The sequence below is a fragment of the Biomphalaria glabrata genome, chromosome 5 (genome assembly GCF_947242115.1).
Source record: "Biomphalaria glabrata chromosome 5, xgBioGlab47.1, whole genome shotgun sequence".
Taxonomy (NCBI): Eukaryota; Metazoa; Mollusca; class Gastropoda; family Planorbidae; genus Biomphalaria; species Biomphalaria glabrata.
In genome coordinates, this window is record NC_074715.1 from 39,826,820 (window position 1) to 39,853,570 (window position 26,751).

The following is a 26,751-nucleotide window of genomic DNA, read 5'->3' on the forward strand; positions in this document are numbered from 1 at the left end:
CAGCAAAAAAAAAAATTTAATCACAGAACACATACACTCATGCATACATGCACTCACATATTAACTCACACGCACACACACACATACAGTCACACAATGAGAAGCAATCGCACGTGCACGTTTCAAGCCAAGAGCGCGACCCGGGCAAGGGTAAGGTGAGGGGTCGGGTGGGGTGGGGGTGATATTTTCACGTTGCAACACCAACAGATAATAGGTGGCCAGGTTTCACGCTCTCTTCGTGTGCGTACAGTCCGGTAGATGGTGAACATTCCTGCAGTGGTCATATCTTCGTGTGCGTACAGTCCGGTGGATGGTGAACATTGCTGCAGTGGTCATATCTTCGTGTGCGTACAGTCCGGTGGATGGTGAACATTGCTGCAGTGGTCATATCTTCGTGTGCGTACAGTCCGGTGGATGGTGAACATTCCTGCAGTGGTCATATCTTCGTGTGCGTACAGTCCGGTGGATGGTGAACATTCCTGCAGTGGTCATATCTTCGTGTGCGTACAGTCCGGTGGATGGTGAACATTCCTGCAGTGGTCATATCTTCGTGTGCGTACAGTCCGGTGGATGGTGAACATTCCTGCAGTGGTCATATCTTCGTGTGCGTACAGTCCGGTGGATGGTGAACATTCCTGCAGTGGTCATATCTTCGTGTGCGTACAGTCCGGTGGATGGTGAACATTCCTGCAGTGGTCATATCTTCGTGTGCGTACAGTCCGGTGGATGGTGAACATTCCTGCAGTGGTCATATCTTCGTGTGCGTACAGTCCGGTGGATGGTGAACATTCCTGCAGTGGTCATATCTTCGTGTGCGTACAGTCCGGTGGATGGTGAACATTCCTGCAGTGGTCATATCTTCGTGTGCGTACAGTCCGGTGGATGGTGAACATTCCTGCAGTGGTCATATCTTCGTGTGCGTACAGTCCGGTGGATGGTGAACATTCCTGCAGTGGTCATATCTTCGTGTGCGTACAGTCCGGTGGATGGTGAACATTCCTGCAGTGGTCATATCTTCTTCTTTGTAGCTGTTGTAAAAGTAGAGTCGAAGACCCTTGGAACTTTAGGCCCATGGAAGCTCCTTTGACATCTACCAGCCTGTCAGCACAAAGTGTTCAGGTCCAAGCAGATGTCAATTGGCTCCATTTCTTTTATCGATGTCTCTTACCTCAAGCTCCAAGGCCATGTCCATCTTATAAACTTAACTTCCTCTATTCACTTTTGTGGTAAACATTGCAATCTATTGGGGCAGGTGATGTAAAGCTTATCTTTTTCTTTGGCCGAGGGTGTCAAATGACCAGTACTACGACCAATCGTTTTCACTACCTCAACGTGCTTCAAGCCCCCATTAGAGTTAGCTGGACTCCCCGTATGGTAAATAAATAATAATTATTATTTCTCTTGGTTCCGCAAGGTTATCAATGCCGGAAGTGGTAATGGATGTAAGCACTCCATTACCTATAAAATGCTTCCTAATGGCATGTGTCTCAAATAGCCTCTGACAACAAGTCCAACTCCTGGCATTCACATGTAGATCAGTTTGGCGGAACTGTTCTCACTAACAGAAGAAGGTGCAAAGGCGAGTAACTGGCGCCTTAACCAGTAAGCTTCGGACAGGAGGGGCTCGTTAGCCATGGCTGGCTACCCACCTAGGAGAAGGAAAACTCTGAATTCAAACCTCTGTTGCCTTGCAGCTCAACCCAATCATTGGAAAGACTTCGGAAGTCAACCCTTTAGAAAAATCAGGAGCTGGCAACCATAAGGCAGTTTGCAGCACCCAGTGCTACACCCTGGCAGAACCTGCGACGCCGCTGACCCCAAACTGTATCGGCACTGAGATAAAATATTTCTTAGAGTCCAGTCTGTATCGGGTCCACAGAGACTCTCCCAAGGTAAAACACAAAGTCTTATTAAACCTAGAGTGACGATGTACAAGGTCTATCCAATATATAAACGCATACACATAAAGACGTGTTCTCACATAGACCAACAAACACACACACAGGAGAGAGCCCACACACATAACCACCTGAATAATTGACTCTTAATGTCTTAAAAACAGCCCCAACAACGACCAGCTCTCTGAAGATCTATGGCGAGGAAGGACCGAAACATTGAATACAAAAAAACAAAAAAAGAATCGTGAAAGTTGATTTGGGAGGGGGGGGGGGCGGGAGGAATTTCCCCTTGCCTATAAAATTAAATTCACACCGATTGGCGCCTCCGTCCGCCGCCCCGCCACCACATGCCCCGTGTTTAGTTTGTAAACAAACTCAGTCTATCTTGTTAGACCTGGACGAGATTGAATATAGAATATGCACGCTCGCTGGAAAGTCTCCATTGTAATGGCGTAGCACTTGTTAACCTTTGAAATTAATGGCCCGCAGAGTTTACGTTTTAAGTTACAAAGTTATCGTCTCGCTCCCTCAGGGGCTCACGGGAAGGTAAGATTTCACCCTCAGCATTCATTGTGTACACAATGTCTAAACACAGGACAAGGTTTATTCTTCAAACTTTGTTGAGACTAACATTAGTTAAATCACCTAAAGGTATTTTTAAATATACATACGAAATATAATTCGCGTTCCTTGGCTCTCATTTTGTAAGATTTCACCTTTGGAAGAACTTTTCAATATCGTGGAGACACAAGATCAAAGTTTAGACATTTGTTATTAACAGATCAAGTTTAGACACTTGGATATGAGTGGTTTTTTTTTTTTTCAGTTCCTGTCCAATTCAATGGGCTTTAATGATCCTCACTTTCAGAACGCAATTAGTTAGGTGCATACGAATATCTCAATGACAGTCGCCATTTCAGATAGAATTGTGTTTTAAAAGTAAATTAATCCGTTTTTTTTGTGTGTGCCATGTCAAAATGTCACTTCTTACTTAGTCAAAGTGTCACTTCTTACTAATCTAAATGTCACTTCTTACTAATCTAAATGTCACTTCTTACTAAGTCTAAATGGCAACCTTTTACATTAATTCAATATTCTGTTTAATTATCGATATCAGAATATAGTAATTTATAATATGACTTTTATCTGTAACTAAGCTCAATGAAACCCATGTAAGCGTGCCCGCATCAAGTCGTGGAAACAAACGTTTGCTCAGCCTTTGTAACAAGTCAATACAAAGAGTTAATGGCATCTACCATTCAGAATATTTAGATCTATGTGAACTAATATCTAAACATGCGCTTTCAATGATTGAATCCTGCACAAAACTAAGTGTCCACATTTGAATCCTGCACAAAACTTAGAGTCCACATTCAATGCCAGCCAGACTTGGCTAAAAAGGTTCTCAAAATGGTGCAGTCATTGCATAGACTCAATCTGCTGTCTCTTATTACCACAGACATAGCAACCACCTGACCTCCACTTTTGAAAGGCCCAAATACTTTGCAATTTTTAGCCAGCGCCCCTGATAACAGCCTCTTGAGAAGGCGTTTCCAGAAAAGTTGGGCGCCGCCCTTTTTTTTTTTTTTTTTGTAGTACAGAGCACTGTTTTCGGATTTAATTAACTCTCGATAAAAGAAACAAGATCATTTGGTTGTCCTAGAGTTAGGACCAGGAGAATGTGTTCAACGACATTCGCTAAGTTGTCCTAGAGTTAGGACCAGGAGAATGTGTTCAACGACATTCGCTAAGTTGTCCTAGAGTTAGGACCAGGAGAATGTGTTCAACGACATTCGCTAAGTTGTCAAATGTTCGTCTTAACAAAACCAGCTGGCCTTTCAGAACTGGATCCATTGCAATGAAAGTAGATAATACAGGTGTTGGTTGAATTTCGCTGGTATTTTATCTACCCCTTGCTAGACACCAATACAGGCTACCTAACAAAGAATAGTGCTCATTATGTTCAGTACATTGTAAAGCTCTGTCGAAGCGATGGATCATTGATTGGAACTCATTATGTTCAGTACATTGTAAAGCTCTGTCGAAGCGATGGATCATTGATTGGAATCCCGTTGAGGACCACGATTTTCGACTTCAGATATTTTCCCCTGAGTCCACTCAACTCTAAAGATATTTCCCCCTGAGTCCACTCAACTCTAAAGATATTTCCCCCTGAGTCCACTCAACTCTAAAGATATTTTCCCCTGAGTCCACTCAACTCTAAAGATATTTTCCCCTGAGTCCACTCAACTCTAAAGATATTTTCCCCTGAGTCCACTCAACTCTAAAGATATTTCCCCCTGAGTCCACTCAACTCTAAAGATATCTGATAAAGAATGGGAAAACTAAAGTTGGTTGTGCTGGCCACATGACATCCTAGTTAACTTTTGAATGTGGATGTAAAGCCAGCTACGCATCTGATTTGTCATATTGCAAAAGATCTTGTTCTATCCCAGACATGCATTAACTAGACAATATCAATTACCCAAGATCAAAATATTACATTTGGCTTAAAATATCGTAGGGTTTTTTTGTTTCGAAGGGTATCAAATGATATTTGGCATAGATCGTAATTTTCTTGTGATAAAATCTGAGAAAAAACCTTAGGGCGACACAGGGGTTGGGGTACAAACCAAACCTGTCTCACAAAATTAAAACATGCATTTAACATGTATTCCGCCTAGCCTGCAGGACTTGTCATGTACGGTGGTCCTAGACGCATGCGCACTGCAATGCAGAGATCACCATCTCAGAAACTCTACAGGGTGCATGTAAGGTCAATGTCAAACGGGGCCAGGTAAGGGGGCATGGATCGCCCGCAATCTCAGGTGGAGATTAAATTGTAAAGCATGTAAAATTTAGTTTTTAAAGAGCATGGCAAAACCTAGTGACATGCCCTAACTCTCCTTAACCACCCCTAGGTGTGTGTCTCGCGCGATTTCTCTGTGCTTTTAAGTTTCAAAACTATCTTGTCGACTACCTGTTACATAATGTTGTAGTGATCGATTTGTTTTTAATGCGTTAATATCATCATGACATTCAAGTTCTTTTTCGAGATAGATTAGTCTAGAGGACAGCAGTCCGCTCCTGCCTGTCTGGAGCACACATTGAGACCAGAGTTTAAGCAGACTTTTTGCAACTAACTCCAATAGGGCTTTTTGTTGTTGTTTCTGAAGATAAACAACAATGATATTCGTGACCTTGAGAAAGTTAGCAAAGTCTCGGAAAAATAAAATAGGATTCTGGCTTGAAAACCATGTCGTGGATTCTAACCTGGATTTCAACCAATATCTGTGAATATCATTGTTCACTCACAAACATAGGTATTTTTATAATTAATTTTCTGGGGTCTAAATTAGATTTGGGTAACGAGAACTGCCTGATCTGGAAACCATTGCGCGGTACATCTCAGATATAAAATTACTGATCTGAACCCTTCGACATGAAACATGAGAACGAAGGAAGCAATCTTCTGTCTGACTGTCGTCATATATGAAATGAATCTTGGTGTATCGTGTCACTCTATTAACAAATGTATAATATCATATAAAGGGAAAACTCAATAGATTTCCTGTTAGTAATGAATTAAATTAAGAGTGGTCAAGCCTTTGGTAGAAGTCAAGAGAGTCTACAGATATATACTGACAGAAACTAGTAAGAAGGTGATCCCAGCAGTGCACACTATGACACAATAGATCTGAGATAATATAGTTCTATTTTTTAAATTACTTTAATATTTCTTATTTATAGTTATGTTCTTACCCTTAAAGGTCCTTGGGGATTGAGGCAAATGAGCTGTATGAAGTGATCGGTGCATTCCGGGCACAATTTTACATCTCTCTCTCTCTCTCTCTCTCTCTCTCTCGATCTCTTTCTCTATCTCTCCAGCCGCTAGTTTATTTGGGTCCCTGATTTAGTCTACTCCGCGGGTAGGAATGTGGGTTAAAAAGGGGGACGTTGGCGGTTGACAAGATTCGGTTAAGAGGGGGGGGGATGGACTATATTAGCGATTAAGGGGTTGTCAATATCTGATTAACTTTTTATCAGTGATTATGGCAGGATCTCTGTACTATCGCTTGGCAGGTGATAAAATATATGCAGATACCCTTTTTTTTTTAGATACACTTTGCAGTTCTCCACAAGACTTCAATGATACATGCAAATTTTGTTTACTTGTCAACAAGAGGAAGAAAACAAACTTTTAGTTATTAAATAGGTGAGTGTGTTTGCTGCATTGTTTTGCATTGACGTGTTTGTAGGAGAGAAAATGACGTCATTTGCGTGATTACATCATAATCTGTATACTCGTCTGCATATTTGTTGTTATATAAATGTGAGAGATAAAGGAAAGAATGTTTGTATACTCTCTCGACAAATAAACGACAGATGTAAAACATAGACTGAAAAGAAAAAAAAAACAAATTTGAAAGGGAAGTTTGGGTGAAGCTACATAAACATAAGATTAAGTCAATTTATAAACAAGAAGACAGGAATGTCAAAATAGGTGCCGACTATGGGCAGCATGGTTAACCTTTTTTTTTTCTTGGTTAGGGGCGGCAAAAATGGGGGGGGAAATGGAAAAAGGGACAATCACTCATTATTTGGCTAGTTTAAAATTCGACGACGTAACAGAGGTAGATGGCTTCTGAAAGAGACAGTTGGAGAGTTCTCAAGACGTCCGCGTTAACACAGATTGGAGCTCCAAAGAAAAACCCTTGTAGAAGGCAGACACAAAAATACGTAAAGAAAACTTAAATAGACCCGCGTCGGACAAAGACTCGATCTGCATTAGATGTGGAAAATGATGCAGGTCGAAACTGGGTTTGCAGACATCCTTCATCTTCGGACTCGAAGACAATGCCCTTCGCGTTCCCATAGGAGTCATTGAGCAACTAGCTCAGATAAACTGAACTTCTCTTCAAGCCACACGTTTAGTTTAATTTGTTCAAGGTTCGAGATAGTTACGTTTCCAGAGGCTTGCGTCTCGAGCAGGATATTGGTAACATCTAAGACTGTCGGTAAAGTTGAAAAATCAAATGGAAAAGAAAGTTCACATATCGCCAGAGGATTTGGAAAATATGTAGGTTAATGAAATGTAAGGGTCTCTCACGATTTTAATAATTGACTTGCCCTTTGTGTCTGTCTGTCCCTCCAATGATCGGGACCCTGTCTGGAATGCATCATGGATAAAGGGAATGTCTAGTAATTCAATTCCAATAGCCAATTCTTACAGTTATAGATACAGTTATAGATGTTGGTCAATCAATGCATAACATCTTCTAGACTCATATCAAACGTTTAATTTAAACAAAAAATATTATTAAAATCATTGTATCACACAATCGTAAAACATTTTGTTACTTGTCCCCTAAATTATTTTTTTCCAGAGCTATCTTTCTCTACCACCCCCACAGTATTTAGAAACATCTCGATCTGTGTCAATAACAAGTTCCAGGTGGACAGCTTTTAAGAAACTATGACAGGAATGTAAAAGATAAAGTTATCTAACGAGTGATACTTTGTAGGTCTAACCTGGGAGTCGATTACACAAGTTTTGATTTTCTGGAATGATCTTAGTGTCAAAATAGGACGGTGGTAGATCAGCTGATAATGGTAAACTTTCTTCTGTGTTGCAATGAGACCACCAAAACACCATCCCTGGTGCAAGTGGTACTAGAGCCACCAAAACACCATCCCTTGTGCAGGTGGTACTAGAGCCACCAAAACACCATCCCTTATGCAAGTGGTACTAGAGCCACCAAAACACCATCCCTGGTGCAGGTGGTACTAGAGCCACCAAAACACCATCCCTTGTGCAGGTGGTACTAGAGCAACCAAAACACCATCCCTGGTGCAGGTGGTACTAGAGCCACCAAAACACCATCCCTTGTGCAGGTGGTACTAGAGCGACCAAAACACCATCCCTTGTGCAGGTGGTACTAGAGCGACCAAAACACCATCCCTTATGCAGGTGGTACTAGAGCCACCAAAACACCATCCCTTATGCAGGTGGTACTAGAGCGACCAAAACACCATCCCTTATGCAGGTGGTACTAGAGCGACCAAAACACCATCCCTTATGCAGGTGGTACTAGAGCCACCAAAACACCATCCCTTATGCAGGTGGTACTAGAGCGACCAAAACACCATCCCTTATGCAAGTGGTACTAGAGCGACCAAAACACCATCCCTTATGCAAGTGGTACTAGAGCGACCAAAACACCATCCCTTATGCAAGTGGTACTAGAGCCACCAAAACACCATCCCTTATGCAAGTGGTACTAGAGCCACCAAAACACCATCCCTTATGCAAGTGGTACTAGAACCACCAAAACACCATCCCTTATGCAAGTGGTACTAGAGCCACCAAAACACCATCCCTTATGCAGGTGGTACTAGAGCCACCAAAACACCATCCCTTATGCAAGTGGTACTAGAGCCACCAAAACACCATCCCTTATGCAGGTGGTACTAGAGCCACCAAAACACCATCCCTGGTGCAGGTGGTACTAGAGCCACCAAAACACCATCCCTGGTGCAGGTGGTACTAGAGCCACCAAAACACCATCCCTTATGCAGGTGGTACTAGAGCCACCAAAACACCATCCCTTATGCAAGTGGTACTAGAGCCACCAAAACACCATCCCTGGTGCAGGTGGTACTAGAGCGACCAAAACACCATCCCTGGTGCAGGTGGTACTAGAGCGACCAAAACACCATCCCTGATGCAGGTGGTACTAGAGCGACCAAAACACCATCCCTGATGTAGGTGGTAACGCGTAAAGAGAAGTAAGCCGAAAGAATTAAAAAAGAAAAATCGTTCTTCTTTTCACTTTAGACTCTAAATTAAGAATAACGAATCTATATTGTACCTACAACTAGTTAGAAGTCTGCTGCTCACATTAGCAGCAATTTGTTTTTTTTTTCGTTTTTAAATGTCATCCGAAGACACTTGGTTAGAGTGAATCTATTGCTTAGTTTCTTGACAGCGGCAGTAGTAGTATCGTGTGAATGGTTCGAAGGCACCTGTGTGTAAGTCCTAGTCAAGTCTAACCGCAAGTCACTGTGTCCTCATGTTTTATATCTACCCCGTAACTAGCTGAACAAGTTATGTTTTTGTTTTGACTTCGTCTGTTGAAAGAAAATTTCCAAGCTTTCTCAACTAGAGTCAAGTGCCAAAATCAAAGTGCATGAAGTCACTCTCTTGCTTACTGTAGGACACTATGGTTGTAGCATCATCTCAGCCACTCTCTTGCTTACTGTAGGACACTATGGTTGTAGCATCATCACAGCACCATCCTCCCCTTTTCCCTAACACCCGCCTTAGGTCCGAGACTGTGCCCTGTTAACGCCAACATTAACACATTACTTTACTGTGGTCCTCCCTTACCAGAGACTCGCCACCACCCGCCCGACAATCTTAATAAAACAGTCAACGTCAAATCTAATCCGGACCACTGCGTTCAACTTTTTATGTAATCAACGCAACAAGACCAGGTAAGATCTAAGAGTTAATTAGTGCATAAAATCAGTCTGTAGAGTCATAAATTGTTTTTCAGACTTTGTTCACCCCTCCCCAATCTCATTTATTAGCCCCCCCCCCCCTTTCCAGCGCCCCAAAGAGGTGTACAATTAAAAGAAAGGAAACGTGGGTGGGTGTGTGTGTGTGTGTTAGAATTATACATTTGGGTGAACTCTCTCTCTCTCTCTTTTTTTCAAGCTCTCTCTCTATTTCCTTACCCACTTTTTTTTCCTCTCTTTGTCTCAATCTTTTTTTCTCTTTCTTTCTTACCTTCACTCTTTTTCTTTTCTCTCTCTCTTTCTTTCTCCTTATCTCTCTATTTCTCTCGTTTTTTGTTCTTCCATGTTTGTCTCCGAGTGTTTGCTTGTAATTGTGTCTGTCTGGTCTATCTTTAAGATGGAAAAAAAGATACCCAACACACACACGCACATTCTCAAATAGTGTAAACACAGACGCTAAAGTTGTTTTTTTTTCTCGAGTTGACAAATCAATTAGAGTAGCACCGTCACTTTGACAATTTACAGCATCGAGGAGAAAATAAAAATAAATACAACAACAACAATCTACGAACACACACACACACACACACAATTAACGACATAAAAACACGGACTTTATCTTCAGACGAAACAAAACTGATCCTGTCGAAACAGGAAGTGATTTTTAGATTATGTTTTATGTCTATCTTGCAGCAGGAGAAAGGACACTTTAATACGTTAGGGCTGCGGATCTACGTGAATGGGGACGGCCACTTGTACATTTATTACATGTAACAGATGGTAAATGTTTTCTTGGTGAGTTCACCATTCACAAGGTATGTCTTTCAAACCACAAAACTAACAACAAAATGATTTTATGCACTAACGTTAAGGCGGCTATTCTTTTTGAATGCTGGTCGCATTCCTTTCATAAAATAATATACATAACATTTTTGATGAATTTTTTTTAAAACAGTGAAAATTGCTTTGGGTTTTCGACCTAGATTGGGTTTAAAGAAATCTCTGACGATAAGATATATTGTAACTAGTTTCTTAAATTAAAAAATGAACTGGTAGTATACATTGCTTGACTTATCATTTATAGACCACACTAGCTGATTTCAAATCAATACGAGCTTCAACTTGAAAACGTATATCTTAGCAATAATTTAACATCGGCAATGCCAAGAAATGTTTCACTAAAAATATAACTTTATATATTACTATAGATATAACATTACACATCACTATAGACATAACTTTATATATCACTATAGATTTAACATTACACATCACTATAGACATAACTTTATATATCACTATAGATTGAAACAGTACAAATCACGATAGACATAACTTTATATATCACTAAAGATATAACATTACACATCATTATAGATAAAGCTTTATATGTCACTGTATATATATATAACTTTAAGGCTATGAGGCTTTATGAAATCTGGACATGTTTAAATATGCATGTAACACCGAAGTGAATCCAAACAAACGATTACCTTTGTCTACTGTCAGTTGGAAGCAATTCATCGGAACTCAACTACGACAGTGTATAAACGAGACAACCATCCAATTATTGTTTGTTTACTAAACATGCCGTAACGATCTGGTCAAAGGGACTGCCAGTTATCCGAACACTATTTATAGTATCGATTATATCAATGAGCACCAAGGAACTCCAATACTATCTTAACAATGTGATAATGGACCAATGGGGACGAGGAAAAATTTCCAAGAAAAAAAAACTGTGTGCGGAACTATATTAAAACCTTTATCGAAATTGTTTTCGTCGACCCCCCCCCCCCCCAAACCGGCTCCTCTTTTTTTTTTTATTTGAATTTCATCCGCACTCGTTGTTAAATAAAAAAAAAAGAAAATTCCCCAAGTAATTATGAAAGTGCAAGTTAGGGTGCATGAAATTCACACATGTCTTTTATGCAAATGTTTTAAACCTGTTTCGTGAATGTCTTTGTAGTTCTTCTAATGATATTCTAAGAGTTAACGGATATGACAAAATAGCTAGATTCAATAACCACTTTTTAAAATGGTAGTTACTTATGGTGTATTTATTTACATTATTATATTTGACTAATAATTCTTCATTTCGTTCACTGTATTCAATCTCGAAATATTGCTTGCTAGACATTTTGTTTATAATATTTAAAAAATACCTTGGCCTACTTTTTTTTAAAAAAGGGGCTGGAAATGATCGCCATATATTTTCCACAAACGTTCTGTTCCCTGAGTACACAAGGCTAGGTAGATCCAGGAAACAATACACGCTATAGAGTTAGACCTGCCTTGGATCCACTAAGAGATTGGATAATGTTTGTTAGGGTGCAGAGAGATATCACTGTAGTCATACATTTCCAGGACTACATGTTGATATCTGGTATTTGTGGGGCATTCTCAAGCGTCACCCCCACACACACACACACACACTTATTTTTTAAATTCCAGAATAATCCACTCATTGTAGGGACTTATCCACATCCGGGAAACTATTGGCCCTTTAAGTGCATCTTTTGGATAACTGAACAGAGCCGATATCAGAAAAACGTCGAAGGGGGCCCCCCCTCGAGCTGAATATTAGTTGTTTTCTTTTTAATCAAGCGGGCACAAGGGTCATACTATTCAGGCTTTGCCACCCCCCTGCAAGGATTTTATATCTTGTTATTGTTGTTGATTCTAAGAGACAAAAGAGCAAGATGTATGCTGAATTTTCTAGAAGAAAGAGTTTTATAGCAAACTTTTTGTTGTATCAGAATACGGAATTGTGGGTCAGCTATGTGCTACTTTTTATGCACTTGTTAGCACTGAGCAATCACATTTCTAAAATCTTTAGCTTTAAGCAAGAAATAATTTAATACTTTTTTAGTTGGCATTTCTCAATATGGCTTCCTTGACATTGTTCATTTGGTCTATTTATTTAAATATCCAAATCTTCCTATTTTCATTTTCTGAATTTTTTCTTTTGGTTTCTTTATATCGCCCCCACATTTCTCCAAAGTGATTTCTCTTCTTTTTCTTCCCTGTATTTTTACTGTTTAAACAACGTACACCGGATCTTTAAAAATTAGCAGATAACTGTACATAACATTAATTATTGAAATCCTACGACAGCTTGGATAAGAATTTTTTTTAAAAAAATTATGAACTAGAGTCATTGGAGCGTGATGGCTTGGTGGTAAGCCGCTTGGCTTCCGTAAGGGGAGGTCTCAAGTTCGAATTCCGTTGAAGATTTTTTTAGGACACCCCTGAGTGTAAACATTTCTTGGGTGCCTGACACTACGCTTGGGGAAGTAAAGGCGGTTAGTCGTTGTGGTGGCCACATGACACCCTCTTTAACCATCGGTCAAAATAACATAAAACTAATATGTCAATTATTAAATATAGCGCCTTTTACCTTCAACAAAGTATTTTCAGTTATAATGTTGGTTTCGTATTTATAACAGGTATGTCTCAGTCGAGCATAACAGTGATACATTAATACGTATGTGCAATATCTATGCACTCAATTAATATCCACCAACTAAAATGTTCCGTTAATTATTCAATGTCTGGGTTTTATGAAAAGCTTATAAAACCTCACTACGCCGATGTAGTGGGGAGAGCTTCCTAGGACCGGGGATTTCCCCCGAGCGGTGTTTGCCTTCTGCCTCACAGTAGATCGCCTTCACCGGAGCCTTTTTATATAGATAATGACAGCGCAATTTGACGCCGCCGACATGACACGATGACGAGCAATGACAACACGGCTGTCGGCAGCGTCACTTGTTACTACTGTCAAAATTTGAAGGTGGGGGGGGGGGGGGGGGTTGGGAAGGAGTTCAATAGACCTGATGCATAGTGCATTCGAGTGGCTGATAGGGCGGGAGAAAGCGTAGGAAGTGGTCTAGCTATCTCCGAAGCTCGTGTGTGATAGCGTCTGCTCTGGATAACTTCAGCACATACACCAACACATACACCAACACATACACCAACACATAGTGAAAACACGGAGCACGAGTGAAGAAAAAGGCCTCACACTTTCTGTGTATTTTATTTTAACTTGAAAACTTGTTGGGCAGGGGCGTCGAACTGGGAATGCAGTCTTAAACCCCAATTATATAGATGTACACCGATGTAAACCAGGCTTTGTTTTGTTTAATACTTTACTTTTTCATTTTTTACATTATTATTATTCAATTATCACTGAAAGTATAAGATAATAGCAAAATATAAATCTACAGAGTATTAGAACTTAACTGATATTGTCTACATTAGTTTCGAATGTACCTTCAGAGTTAAAGATAATTACATCAAAAGCCCAAACCTTCCGCATGATGACGGGAGATTGCACCGGGCAAGGTTCGAGCAAGGACCATTGAGACAAAGACCTGAGTGCATAGCACACGACCAGGCAGCTTACAATGAATGTCTTTTTTTCCCGGGCAACAGTAAATATAGAATTATGTTTTGTCTATTTTATGATGATCGACTTGCAATGACCTTGTAGGAATGTAGGCCTCGCTGACGCTGTCCCATTGTTGATAAAACAAACTTCTCCTTTAAGCGCTGGCTGAGTGGTTAAGCTCCTGGCTTCCGAACCTGTGGTCCCTGGTTCGAATCTCGGTGAAGACTGGGATTTTGAATTTCGGGATTTTAGGGCGCTCCTGAGTTCACCAAACTGCAATGGGTACCTAACTTTAGTTGGGGAAAAGTAAAGGCGGTTGGTCGTTGTGCTGGCCATATGATACCCTGCTCGTTAACCGTTAGCCAAAGAAACAGAAGACCTTAACTTCATCTGACCCATACATCGCAATGTCTGAAAGGGGAACTTTACTTTGTCTTTTTTTACTAAAATTCCAAAAACGTTATGGATTGAAATAACGTCACGTCAGTGCCCCATCAAGATGGATACGTTTTTAGTATCTACTACTACTCAACACATGAGATTCGAACCAAATCATATCTGCCGCGCACAAAGGTTTTTGGAATTTAGAATGTATCTAATAATTACAATTCAAACTTTGCGTATCAGTAGTATTAAAAATAAGGGGGGGGGGGGGAATCTTTATAATATAAGTTGGGGATCCTTATAATTTCATTGGGGGATCCTTATAATATAAGTGGGGGGTCCTTATAATGTCATTAGGGGGGATCCTTATAATGTAAGTGGGAGGGATCCTTATAATGTCTGGACAGTATCCAGTTGACATTTGTTTTAGGACCTTAAAGCGCCGCCTCTATTGTTAAGGAAATGACTGCTGTGACGCTGCTGTCCCGTCGGAAGAGTCTATTGGGGAGGGCCACTCGAGGGGAGTGGGGAGCACTGCGATTAGGAGGCAGGGAAAGGTCACGCGTTGAACAGTCTCCGTTAGGCGGACCCCTTTGACCTTTTATTGCATAATCCGAGCAGACCTAAGGGCGAGGGCCGGCGAACATTGACACTAAGGACAGGAGGACGAGGTCGCAACTCCTTCCGGTTACGCAGCGGATATCTTCATAGTTTTTATACAAATAGGAGACATGGCTGCACCAGTCTAATTATAGTTTAGTCAGGGTAGATAACGCACGTGAACGCATGCATACCGGACTAGGATTGAATTATAAGTATCTATTTCGTTGTCATTGTATTACACTTTTCAAATATACATTTAAATGTGACTGGGTTTTTTTGTTAGTTCATCTCGTTTTGAAGAATCTAGTTTTTACACAGATGCCTGAAAAAACTACATATTTAAAAGATACTCAATTTATATAATTAAATATAGACTCTTATGTAGTGCTATACATAGTTTGCAAATATACAACAAATGACATATCCACTCAATGAAATAAATACATAATGCATTACACAGTTCTTAATGGTGACCCAAAGTTCGTATTGATAAATTAAATGTTTCATGAGTCTGTATACATTGTCATAAGGAATGTACATTAAGCTATCAGACAACAAAAAAAACAACCAATCAGTATTTACCTTTCGTCCTTTGAAATGTGAAATGTGCCATACAGACAAGTCTAGACTTGTTCTCTCAAGAAATTGGTTTCGCTCCTTTCTTTAGTCCGGCATTCGAGTTTTGTGTACTCCCAAATAGACTTTCTACAACTTTGAACTATTTACTTCCTAACCAAGTGTTTCCTTGGATGTTGGAGTTGGGCTGAGAGCTCTGAAGAAGAAAAAACAATATAAAATAATGTAGGAGCACAAAAGTTGATAATGTAAGAGCAAGAAAGTTGATAATGTAAGAGCAAGAAAGTTGATGATGTAAGAGCAAGAAAGTTGATAATGTAAGAGCAAGAAAGTTGATGATGTAAGAGCAAGAAAGTTAATAATGTAAGAGCAAGAAAGTTGATGATGTAAGAGCAAGAAAGTTGATAATGTAAGAGCAAGAAAGTTGATAATGTAAGAGCAAGAAAGTTGATAATGTAAGAGCAAGAAAGTTGATAATGTAACTCTATCCAGAAACACGTTTTTATCTTCTGATTCTAACAAGTACAAACCAAGAACACAACTCTATTGTTACTTCCATCTAACAAGTACAAACCAAGAACACAACTCTATTGTTACTTCCATCTGACAAGTACAAGCAAAGAACACAACTCTATTGTTACTTCCATCTGACAAGTACAAACCAAGAACACAACTCTATTGTTACTTCCATCTGACAAGTACAAACCAAGAACACAACTCTATTGTTACTTCCATCTGACAAGGGGTTTGTGGGGGGGGGGGGGGGCTTGGTTTAGCAATCGACTTAAGAAAATGATTGAGATACAATCCTGTCTCTATTGACGAAGGTCTTAGAGAAAGACAAAATGTCCATCTAGTTTTGTAAGTCTTACTATGAACTCAGACTTTTCTCCTAGTCAAAAACTTCACTTATTTACTTTGACAACTTTTCATTCTCCCATCCAGCTGAAATTTCGCCACACAAGCTAGTGTCATGTGACACGATTTACAATTCAGAAAGATTGCTTTCTTATTTATTGAAGTCATTTTAATTAATTTTTTTTTTTACTGTTCCTTCGCAGTATTTCAACTGTGGTAAACAAATATATTGTATTTTTTAAATTACTTAGTATCAGTAACATCACTTTGGTATTTGTCCTCCCCCAAGCAAAGGTAACTTGTACTCTCTCTTTTACAATTATCTATCTAGAGTATATGTTACACAATTCCAAGAAATAAAATTAGAATCTTTATTTTTAATATATTGCTAGTATGTATAGTAGGAATTGATTTAAAATAATTGTTACATTTCATTTAAAAATTAAATGATAACTAAAAAAACAAAACAAAAATCTTGGTCAAATGTATGCACTTCTGAAGGAATAAGTTTCCCAGGATAAGTCTTGCATTATCTAAAATACCTAGACCAACTAGTAACGGTTTTAATTCGCTTACAAAGCAATGGCACTAACTTCTTAAATCCAGTACTAAACGAAAGCAGCAGACTAGAAACAAGACACGCCCGCTATAGAAGAGCGAGTTTTGGGTTTCAAATTAGTATTTAAAAAACCAAAACGAGTAGATCTCGATCTCGATCAAAATCTCAGATTACGACTGAACGAAAACAAAAACACGATTTTCTAAAGTCATTTCTAAGCACTCGTGATTAGGTGATATCTTGTTGTCTACAGGCAGTGGCGAAGCAGTAAGATGGGTGCATATACCCTACTGCACAGAGTTAACAACGAAGAGGTGGGTGTAAGTTGAAGAGCATCAAGATACTTTGGAGGAGGAGGAGGAGGAAGGACCAACGTGCCCAAAGAAGCAACAAACATTTGAATGAGACTTTTATGGACGCATACAATGTAGCGAAACTGTGAGCTATTCCACACTAATGTTAAAACAACTAGTATTTTAATTAGTCTACGAGACGCTTGGAAAGTTAAAAAAAAAAATTTAAAAATTATTTATCAAGTAAACAAATAATTTTTTTTAATTCCATCACAGTTCACATTTTTTCCCACGTGACATAGGACATTTTTTTTTTAAGGATTTGTTATTTCATTGTTTTGATCATTCCTGCCCCCTTAGATCACAATCAATGCCTGGGTCCTAAGCTACAGGGAACTAAGCGATTTGGAAATCTCACATGGGACGTAGCGACATATTGTTTGTAGAATTAATGGCCACAAATGTATCCCTATCTTATCTTATAAGCTCCATAACTTTCTTTACAAAAGAAGATAATTCTGTCCTGCGTGTATCCAAGTGTTTATCTAGCCCTGCAGGTTAGAGACCTAAACTCTACAAAGCCATTGTATTTCCTGACTGGTTCAGGCAACCGGTTCCATATTCTAATGGCAATAGGGAAGAAAGAGTACTTGTATACGTTTGTCCTAGCATATGGAATAAGAAATGCGCCTCAGTCTTTATGTCTTTCTCAGTATTGTATTATTTTAAAGGTATAATCAGTGATGTATGCATTTTAGCTAATTAACTTTTAGGTGACTTTACAAGGGGTGTTACTCTAGTCTTTCCGTCCTAATCCACCTCTGGATTTCAAAACGAGATCTGTGGGACAGTTTGACAAAGAACAACAAAACTAAAAAGTAAATATTTCAATACACACAAGCTTAATCAACTATTTGACCATCCGGAAGTGAATCAAATGTCTCTGAAAATGTAGATATAACACCTATGACCTTGATAAGACACTTAGACACTCTGCTGGCTCTCAGAAATGCCTGCTGGCTCTCAGAAATAAATGTCTGCTGGCTCTCAGAAATGTCTGCTAACTCTTGGAAAAGTCTTTTGAGACTCAGAAACGTCTCTTCTGTAAATTATTATTTTCCTATTTTCGGTAATCAAGGTGAATGCACTTCTTTGGTCCAAATCGATAGGTCCAGTTACCAACGTGTTGTCTCTATTTTATTATCAAGTCTTCGTAACCGAAACATTTTGTTATTTAAAAAAATCATTTTCAATTTTTGTAACTAAACATATCATGTTTTTTACGCCAATAGAAAAGGGCATATGCACCAGTGGCCACGATCTAGCTGGATACACCCCTGACTGTATAATGACTTAGCATCTCAGCAAATAATTCACCTGGTCACGTGGTATGATTACACCGATGTGGCTAAATATAGAATCAAATGACAAGATCGATGACTTCGAACATACCAAAGAAAAAAAAAGGCAAGATGATGGTGGCTAAACATATTTACACATTGTCATTTTCTGTTTACGTTGCATGTGTGTGAGGGTGAGTCTGTGTGTGATGTTATGTGTACGTTGCATGTGTGTGAGTGTGAGTCTGTGTGTGTGTGTACGGTTATGTAAGATGTTGTAAGCTAATACTTTGAAACTACTTTGCCCTGTTTACCTTAGGTAGGTTATAAAGATTCAAGGGCGTAGAAACTAAGGGGCGTTGAACATTAGTTGGTGAGGAGGGGGCCTTCTCTACTTTATGAGAAAAGTTGTTAGTAGAGTTTGAAAGTTGCACGAAAATTATGATTTATAAAGCTGCCGATACTTTAACAGTATATTATGAATACAATGGAGTAATGAGGATGCTCCATCTATAATTGTTTTTAATATACTCTGCCTCTGTTTTGTGCCAAAAGAAGCAGCATTTTCATTGGTCCTCGTTTGATGGTTTACACAAGTGTACCTTTGCAAAACGTAAAGTTGGAAATATGAACACTGAGTTGTGTGAGTTCTGGTTCTGTAATCTCTGCTACTCATTGGAAGTGCTAGATTCATTTAGGTTATAACGGAATAACGAAAATGGAAATGCATGACACCCAATGTACCACCTAGTTCACCTGCCGCTAGTCTGTCAAGGATTATACTTCACAGTTTTACTGAGATGTCGTAATGATACAAGACCCTGGAGGCCATGTTACGACCCCAACGGTCTTTGATGCATTACTGTGTCATCATCAAGACATAAGTGGGTCTTCAAACACACATTTTAATGCACATTTTATTCCCATATTAATCTCTAATTAAGAATGTTACGTTCTATTTTTAAGACATTTCTTTACAAATATTTTATTATTATTATTATTATTTGATACATTTGATACATTTTTAGCCTTACTTAATTGGCTTCAATTTACTTCGGGAGACAATTGATCTACACAATGTAGTCATGGTACGAGTGGACGTACGCAGAGAGTCTCATTGAAAAGTTTAACTAGAACAAACAAGAAAATAGGATAACCAGGTATGGCTTATGATTAATGTGTGAAAAAACACTTTTAATATCAAGCAGTACCGGGTGAAATTTCAAAGTATCTACCGGGTTTTCATTGGGAGCTCAAGACAGGGCTGGCGCTACGAAAAGGAAAGCACTAACAGCCTCACAAGGCTCCTCATCTCATAGAGACCTCGAGCTGTGTTGTGTTTTTCCGAGGATGTACTTTGTGCAGGCCCACTGGGGCCCGCGACCAAACTCAGTTGTAGAAATGGCAAAAAGAAGAAAGAAGGGAGGAAAATGAGGTGGGGGGGGGGAATAGTTTTGTCAGAAAGTCACGAGGGGTGTTTTATCTTTAAAGTAAAAGTGGGCGGGGCTTCAAGTGACCTTTTATATATTGCATAATGTGTAAACAAGTGGCTCAGAAAATATTCTTAAATAATAGAACACGCCCTAACAATAGGCGAACAGCGTTCTTTTAGGGACCCGAAATGGTAGGCCGACCTTCGCATTCTGACATCATACTGATTTAGTTGGTTCAACCCAAGACAATCGACAAAGAAAACTGTAAACCTTTACTGTTAAATCTTTCTAGACACATTCTAACACTTTAAAAAAATTGGATTCCATTTGTTTATTTTATTACTTTGTACTAAGTGTTGGATTCTTGTTGGTATTCTGCCCGTTATTACGCTGAGAGGTTCCTGGATTCTTTAAGTCTAAGTGGAGCAACAGTTCAAAAACTTATAACAATGTTGAATCTGGATCTCGTGCCTAAATTTATAATGCTTGAGAAGCTCTTATGTCATTTCAATATTTTAATGTAAACTGCAGAAACTAATTTAAATAATAGGCTTCATCTTCGTTCTGCATTTAGCCATCTTTTTGCTGCTGAGCTATAAGCTCTTTTTGCAGTCTGTGCCATGGAAAACTAACGTCATGTTCTTCTGAGCCAAAACAATACTATCAATAAACAATCTCAATTAGACGGTAACAAATTCCAAAGACTGTATGTCACCTCGCCACTATATTGTGGTGGTGATTCTAAATGACATAGATTATTTCATCAGATTTAATGCGACCTAATTAGAAAGTTAATAATTGGTCACTACGATGATCTGGTGACCACTATCAAAAACGCAAGATAAAACTGAATGGCCATATCACAAGGTGCCGGGGACTCGCAAAGACCTTCCTTCAGAGAACAGTACCAGGAAAAAGAAGAGGCAGTCAGAGATAAGCGATGGGAATAAAAGATGCAAAGAAAAGAAAGGTGGGCCTGTCACTGAAACAAATTCTATTCCAGGCAAAAGATAGAGAGGAAAAAACAAATTACTATTGCATGTATAACGCCATCCTGACGGTTCAACAGACTAAGGGTATAGGTTAAAATGAATTACAAAGAAAATTAAGTCTACTAAATTTGCTTAATACTGAAATAGATCTGTTGTGATGCCTAATGCACTTTAGTAATTAAGGTTGGTTATTGGGGGTAATTAATTAGGACAATAGCAGTGAGAGGTTTGTGAATTAAAAGTTCTTATTAGCAATTAAGATAAAGTTGAAATAAAACAACATTCCGTCGTGGCGCTCTTATCTCATGACGTGGAACATCCCCCCCCCTTTCCCGCGCCACTGCCGGGAAAATAAGAGAAAAGAATTTGAGTACTTGAGGCCGCAATGAGGAGACAAAGCCAATGTACTCTAGTCTCTCTCTCTTCGTGGACGAGGCTTTGTAATCATAAGTGTCAATATCCATTGAGTTCAGGGAAATGATGAAGTGTTGTGGATAGGTTAACTGGCGAGCAGATAAATGTTTGTACACACACACCTACAAACACACACACACCTATCGCTCTCACACGCACACTATCTCTCTCACACACACAGTAACTAACACGTATCACACACACACATAATTGAGAATGCAACAAAAATGCACCGCTTTGATATAGAAGGTGTCGATCCAGACAGGACTAAGAGATAACATACAAAGCGTGATTGATAAAAATAGACATTTCAAGTCTGCGACTTTTAGTTTGTCTGCTTTTTTTTTTCCCTGCTTGTCTGTGTTAATGCAGGCCTGCTTGTTAGACAGACATAAACGTCACTCCAATTCGGCAACTCTTGTCTAATATTCCAGCTTAGAGATTATCTGGCAAGCTGGTGATGAATTATTTTTAACTTTTGTAGCTGGAACACGTGGACAAAATCTTGGACTGGAATAACAATGGAACAAATAAGTTAGGCTTGTGATTTTGTTTGGAATTGTATTTTGTTTTATTGGGGCTTTTCGCTAATGATGGGGAAAGATATTAATAGCAAGCTTCTTGGTGTATCCGGGGTACAGAATGAAGGTAGTGACCATGTGGTTTAAAAGTGATCTGAACATATTTGAACAGTTTTTGGTATGGCCGAATAAAAAAATATTCAAGCTCTTAGATGTGTGGCTCCATTACTTGCTTTTGTTTTATTTTTTTTAAATTTAGTTGTCTACATTGACAAACGTCCTCCTTGAGATTATCATCTAGTCAACAAAACGAGTCTCATTGTCATCTAGTCAACAAAACGAGGCTCATTGTCATCTAGTCATCAAACGAGTCTCATTGTCATCTAGTCAACAAAACGAGGCTCATTGTCATCTAGTCATCAAACGAGTCTCATTGTCATCTAGTCAACAAAACGAGGCTCATTGTCATCTAATCATCAAACGAGTCTCATTGTCATCTAGTCAACAAAACGAGGCTCATTCTCGACAACGAACAAGAAGAAACACCAGCTCGTCTGCATTCCCCCAGGTCAAGGAATGCTATTTCCCTGACCACACGCAAACCTCGGCGCATTTCTTCCTGCCCAATCAATGCATAAATCAGATCATGGCGTCTTAATGCAGGGTTATACTTTTGTTTACATTGCCAACCTTTCGTTTCACAGACATATTGTTATTGCGATTGTCCCCCTTTTGGGTTGTGACGTTCATGGGACCCTAGAGTTCCGACATTTTGGGGGCAGCACATCAATTTTAATGTCCATTAACTTCGCAAGACTTCTGCACACATATTCCGGGTTGCTTCCCCTGTCTTGCACAATGTCCACCCACGCCAAACACTCAGAGGCCTTGAATAATGCATATGAGAATAAAAAAGTCTGGGTCAGACATTTACATTGTTAAATATATATTACGATTTCTTTTTAACACCGCTATAAGTTCACACACACGCAGAGACTAAGCGCGTGGATACTCCATTGACATTTCAATAATTGTGTCACAATGACAGAGGTGAAAGTGTTTCCTATTTTAAAATGCTTTTATTTTAATAATACCAACGCCAACAGGAAGGCTTCTCAAAATGACATTGCTCAAAAATTCTCTATTGAAATGCTAACACAAGAACTGCTCAAAAATACTCTATTGAAATGCTAACACAAGAACTGCTCAAAAATACTCTATTGAAATGCTAACACAAGAACTGCTCAAAAATACTCTATTGAAATGCTAACACAAGAACTGCTCAAAAATACTCTATTGAAATGCTAACACAAGAAGTACTCAAAAATTCTCTATTGAAATGCTAACACAAGAAGTGCTCAAAAATACTCTATTGAAATCCTAACACATTAACTACTCAAAATTACTGTTTCTGTTTTTTAATCTCGTTAATTGATAAAGTTATTACAACACGGTAAGAGGATTTGGACCGCCCTTTTCAAAGCCTTAATATGACTATCAACGGATCAACATTATTGTACCTACTGTTAGGTAACAGACCATAGATACGTCCAGGGTGTCAATAATCCAGTGAGAATGTAGCACCAAGTTATAAGCTGAACAGTCAGTCTCAGTGGAAAAAGTACCGATGCTGAATAAATGATCCACGAAGAGTGATTGCTATTTATTATATCCGAAAAGTTTAAAATGAGTCCTAAATTGGGTGTCACATGACTAATTTATAGGAAATTTATTTTTAGGCCTTGCCAACTCAAACGTCTAACGTTTATACAGCTCGACAGGGAAGTAAGGTCACCGTGAAATTTTCGTACAACAATCAACTACTGCTTCTTATACCAGGAACTGAAAGTTGGTGTCGGAAGTGTTCGAACACTCAATATGAACGTAAAAATGTTTTATAGTTATTCATCAATGCCAAAAAGAAATCGTGACTATGTAGTTTAAAACTTTTTTGAACTAAAAATAGCTTTTCAAAATACGATGAAAATGTCATCAAAATGTCCTAGTAATGCCTGATATAGACGACAGACATGACGATTTCAGAAACTCAGATATACAAGAACATTTAAAGGTTAGTCGTAAATCATATGTTCTAAGATTGTTTCTTCACATTTCCAAAGTTTTCATTCGTGATCAAATGTTCGCGCCTGAAGCAATCTTTCCTCGGTAAATCATTCTCTTCAGAATACAACGTTGGGATGGTGTTTCATGATTTCATGATTTATCAAGATTACAAAGAGAGTTTGTGTTTAAACAGAAACTCAGAAGACAAGTTAAATGATCAATGAGGCTTAACACTTATAGGGCACAATACTTTATAGCTTAAGAGCTGTTTAGTGACCACATTTCTTTTTTTATCCCCCAAGTTTGAGCATTGCCTGAGCAGAGTTCAGATGTACAACACTTCCAATCAAAATTCTTAAATAACTAAATAAAAAGAATGCATTATTATCTTATCTTATATGATACAGACGTTACCTCTAAAAAGAAGATGATTACGTCCTACGCGTCATGCATTTAGTCATGCATATTAACCAATAACTTGAATTCTGCCAAGTCACATGTTTTCCTGGCTACCTCAGGCAACCCATTCCATGCTCTAATAGCACTAGGGAAGAAAGAGCATTGGTACACATTTGTCCTAGCATATGGGACGAGGAATGTGCCTTTATCTTTGTGTCTTTCAGAGTATTTTATTAAATTTTTGTTTTTGTATTTGAAGTATATGGTTCAGTGTTTTATTGTCGTCGACGTATGATGCCAAGGCTATATAGTTTAATGGGATGATTGATTCAGCGGAAAGAAATGGAAGGTAATGACAAAGAAAATAACACAAAAACTAACAGGTCGACATATTAACGAAGAGACAAAATCAATTCAAAGAAAAATGCTATCGAAGACACTTTGGAGACACTGTGAATCGTTTCATCGGTAACATTATTACGTAGCTTATATTATCTCACCCTTACAATGTGTCTGGTACAAATCTAGCAGACGAATGTTTCTTCTACTTCATCGAATCAAGTTCAAATTGGGCGCAATTACTCATAGTCCATGAGTGTTCATGAATCGACAAAAAACAACAACATTAACCAATTAGTTAATCAACTTGTGATAATTAATTACTTTTGTTTAAGTTTTATATAGAAAATGAGTTAAACCCTGGATTATTGAGAGAAATGGCAGTGATTTGAATTTTTTTTTTTATATTTACTTGTTAAAACATAAAAGAAAAAAAGACAATATTGAATGAATGTGTGTACTATGTATGTGTACAATGTGTGTGTGTACTCTTACAAGAAAGTAATTGTTACTAGTTCTAGTACAGTAGCTGCCTGGTCATGTGGAAAATGCTCTAGGGTGTGGTCTCCTTGCTTCAGAGTTTGAACCCTACACGCCATAGGCTAGGATGTAACAGTCTTCAATCCCGAAGGAATATAAAATACATGTCAAACGAAACAAAACAATTTCGAAAAATACCGCGATAACTTCTGTATGCTTTTGATTTTTTACACATTTAAAAAAAAAAATGTTTCCTAAAGTTTCGCCCTCCAGTAGGAGACATTTCTTTCTCCAAGTCTCTACACTTTGTTGATTCAGTTCAAAGAAAAACTGAGACTTCAAAGAATCACTTTTAATTGTAGCGACCAACAAACACTACAACCAGATGAAAACAATAGAGTCTAGCAGCAACCAAATTTATCTTCTATTTCCTCTTTCTGGGATTTGTGTAGAATTTAGGACTCCACCCGACTTTGTCTAGTGTCTAGACACTGTATTGTATTATTTCTACAGGGATTCTCAACTTTGACCACGTATTGTGTTTTACCAACAGTAAAACAACTTAGACGTATCATTTTTTTTTACATCTGCTTGGAATTGAAACTTACAGAGCTATGCTTTCTTACTCGAATACATCTCGAGAAGAACAAAAATAATAGAACTGGACAGCTATCAGTCAAAATTAGGGCCTTATTGTATCGAAATATAAAATAACGTAGAGACGTATTTTCATGGTATTTATATATTATTTGAAAAATGAGAAATGGACAATTAAGTAGACCATAAGGTCCATATTGATCAAATTAGCGTCTACGCTCTAACAAATTTAAAAGTGCTCAACTTATGGGATTCTATTCTATGGGTTAATTTGGACACATATAACGTCAATTTTTTAATAGTTACATTTAAATCATTTATAAATCATAGATACATGTGCACTATGATGAAGTATATTACTTTTGATGAGCTAATATATTTAATAAAGGGGATTTAGAAATAGGTTCTGGAATAGACGTTCCCCTTTAAGGCCTTGTGGTCTATAGGGCCGATGTTGTAAATGTCAACTGTTTACGTGGCATACGGTTAACGAGGATGTCATGTGACCAACCACCTTTAATTTTCCTCAACTAATGTCAGGTACCGTCTTGAGCTGGGTGGACTCAGAGGCGGACAAAGATCCCGAAATTAAAAATCCCAATCTTCACTAGGATTCAAACCCGGGACCCCCGGCTAAGAAGCCAAGCGCTTTACCACTCAGCCACAGCGCCTCCTTCTGGAAAAGAAGCTCGATACTTATTTCTTTTAAATAGATGTTTAAGAATGGAGGCCATTAACGTGACTACTACATCCACTATGACAAATGGCAACATGCATAAAGGACACAGATACAGACAGAGGGATAGAGAGATAGAAAGAGCCAGATAAATAGACATTGAAACAGACCCTGTAACAGAAACTGGCTCCACCTAGTCACTGTAGCTTTTTTTTGTCTTAAAATTTCATAATTTATAATAATGTCTAAATAAAACATCCCAACTTTCTTGCGATACCCGACATATATATATATTATTAATATATTATATAATGGATTTAGATCTATATGTTACAATGATTCTCAATACATCATTTCAGAATGGGTGACTAACGGACAATAGTGTAACTCGGTGAAGAGGAAAGGACAAAATAT

At 38.5% G+C, this 26,751-nt stretch overlaps 1 protein-coding gene across 8 annotated transcripts in view; it reads right to left on the reverse strand.

Moving 5' to 3' along the window:
* Positions 1–26,751, reverse strand: part of LOC106065002 (uncharacterized) — a 93,129-nt gene that overhangs the window by 11,333 nt on the left and 55,045 nt on the right. For 4 of the 8 annotated variants that reach the window (XM_013223717.2, XM_013223714.2, XM_013223718.2 and 1 more), the window contains one exon: positions 15,379–15,568. The gene's annotated coding sequence lies outside the window, so the exon portion shown is untranslated. Of the gene's footprint in view, positions 1–10,912; positions 11,098–15,378; positions 15,569–16,806; positions 16,939–23,306; positions 23,326–26,751 lie in introns of those variants that run through there. The other 4 variants (XM_056029161.1, XM_056029160.1, XM_056029159.1 and 1 more) reach the window with 4 other exon arrangements.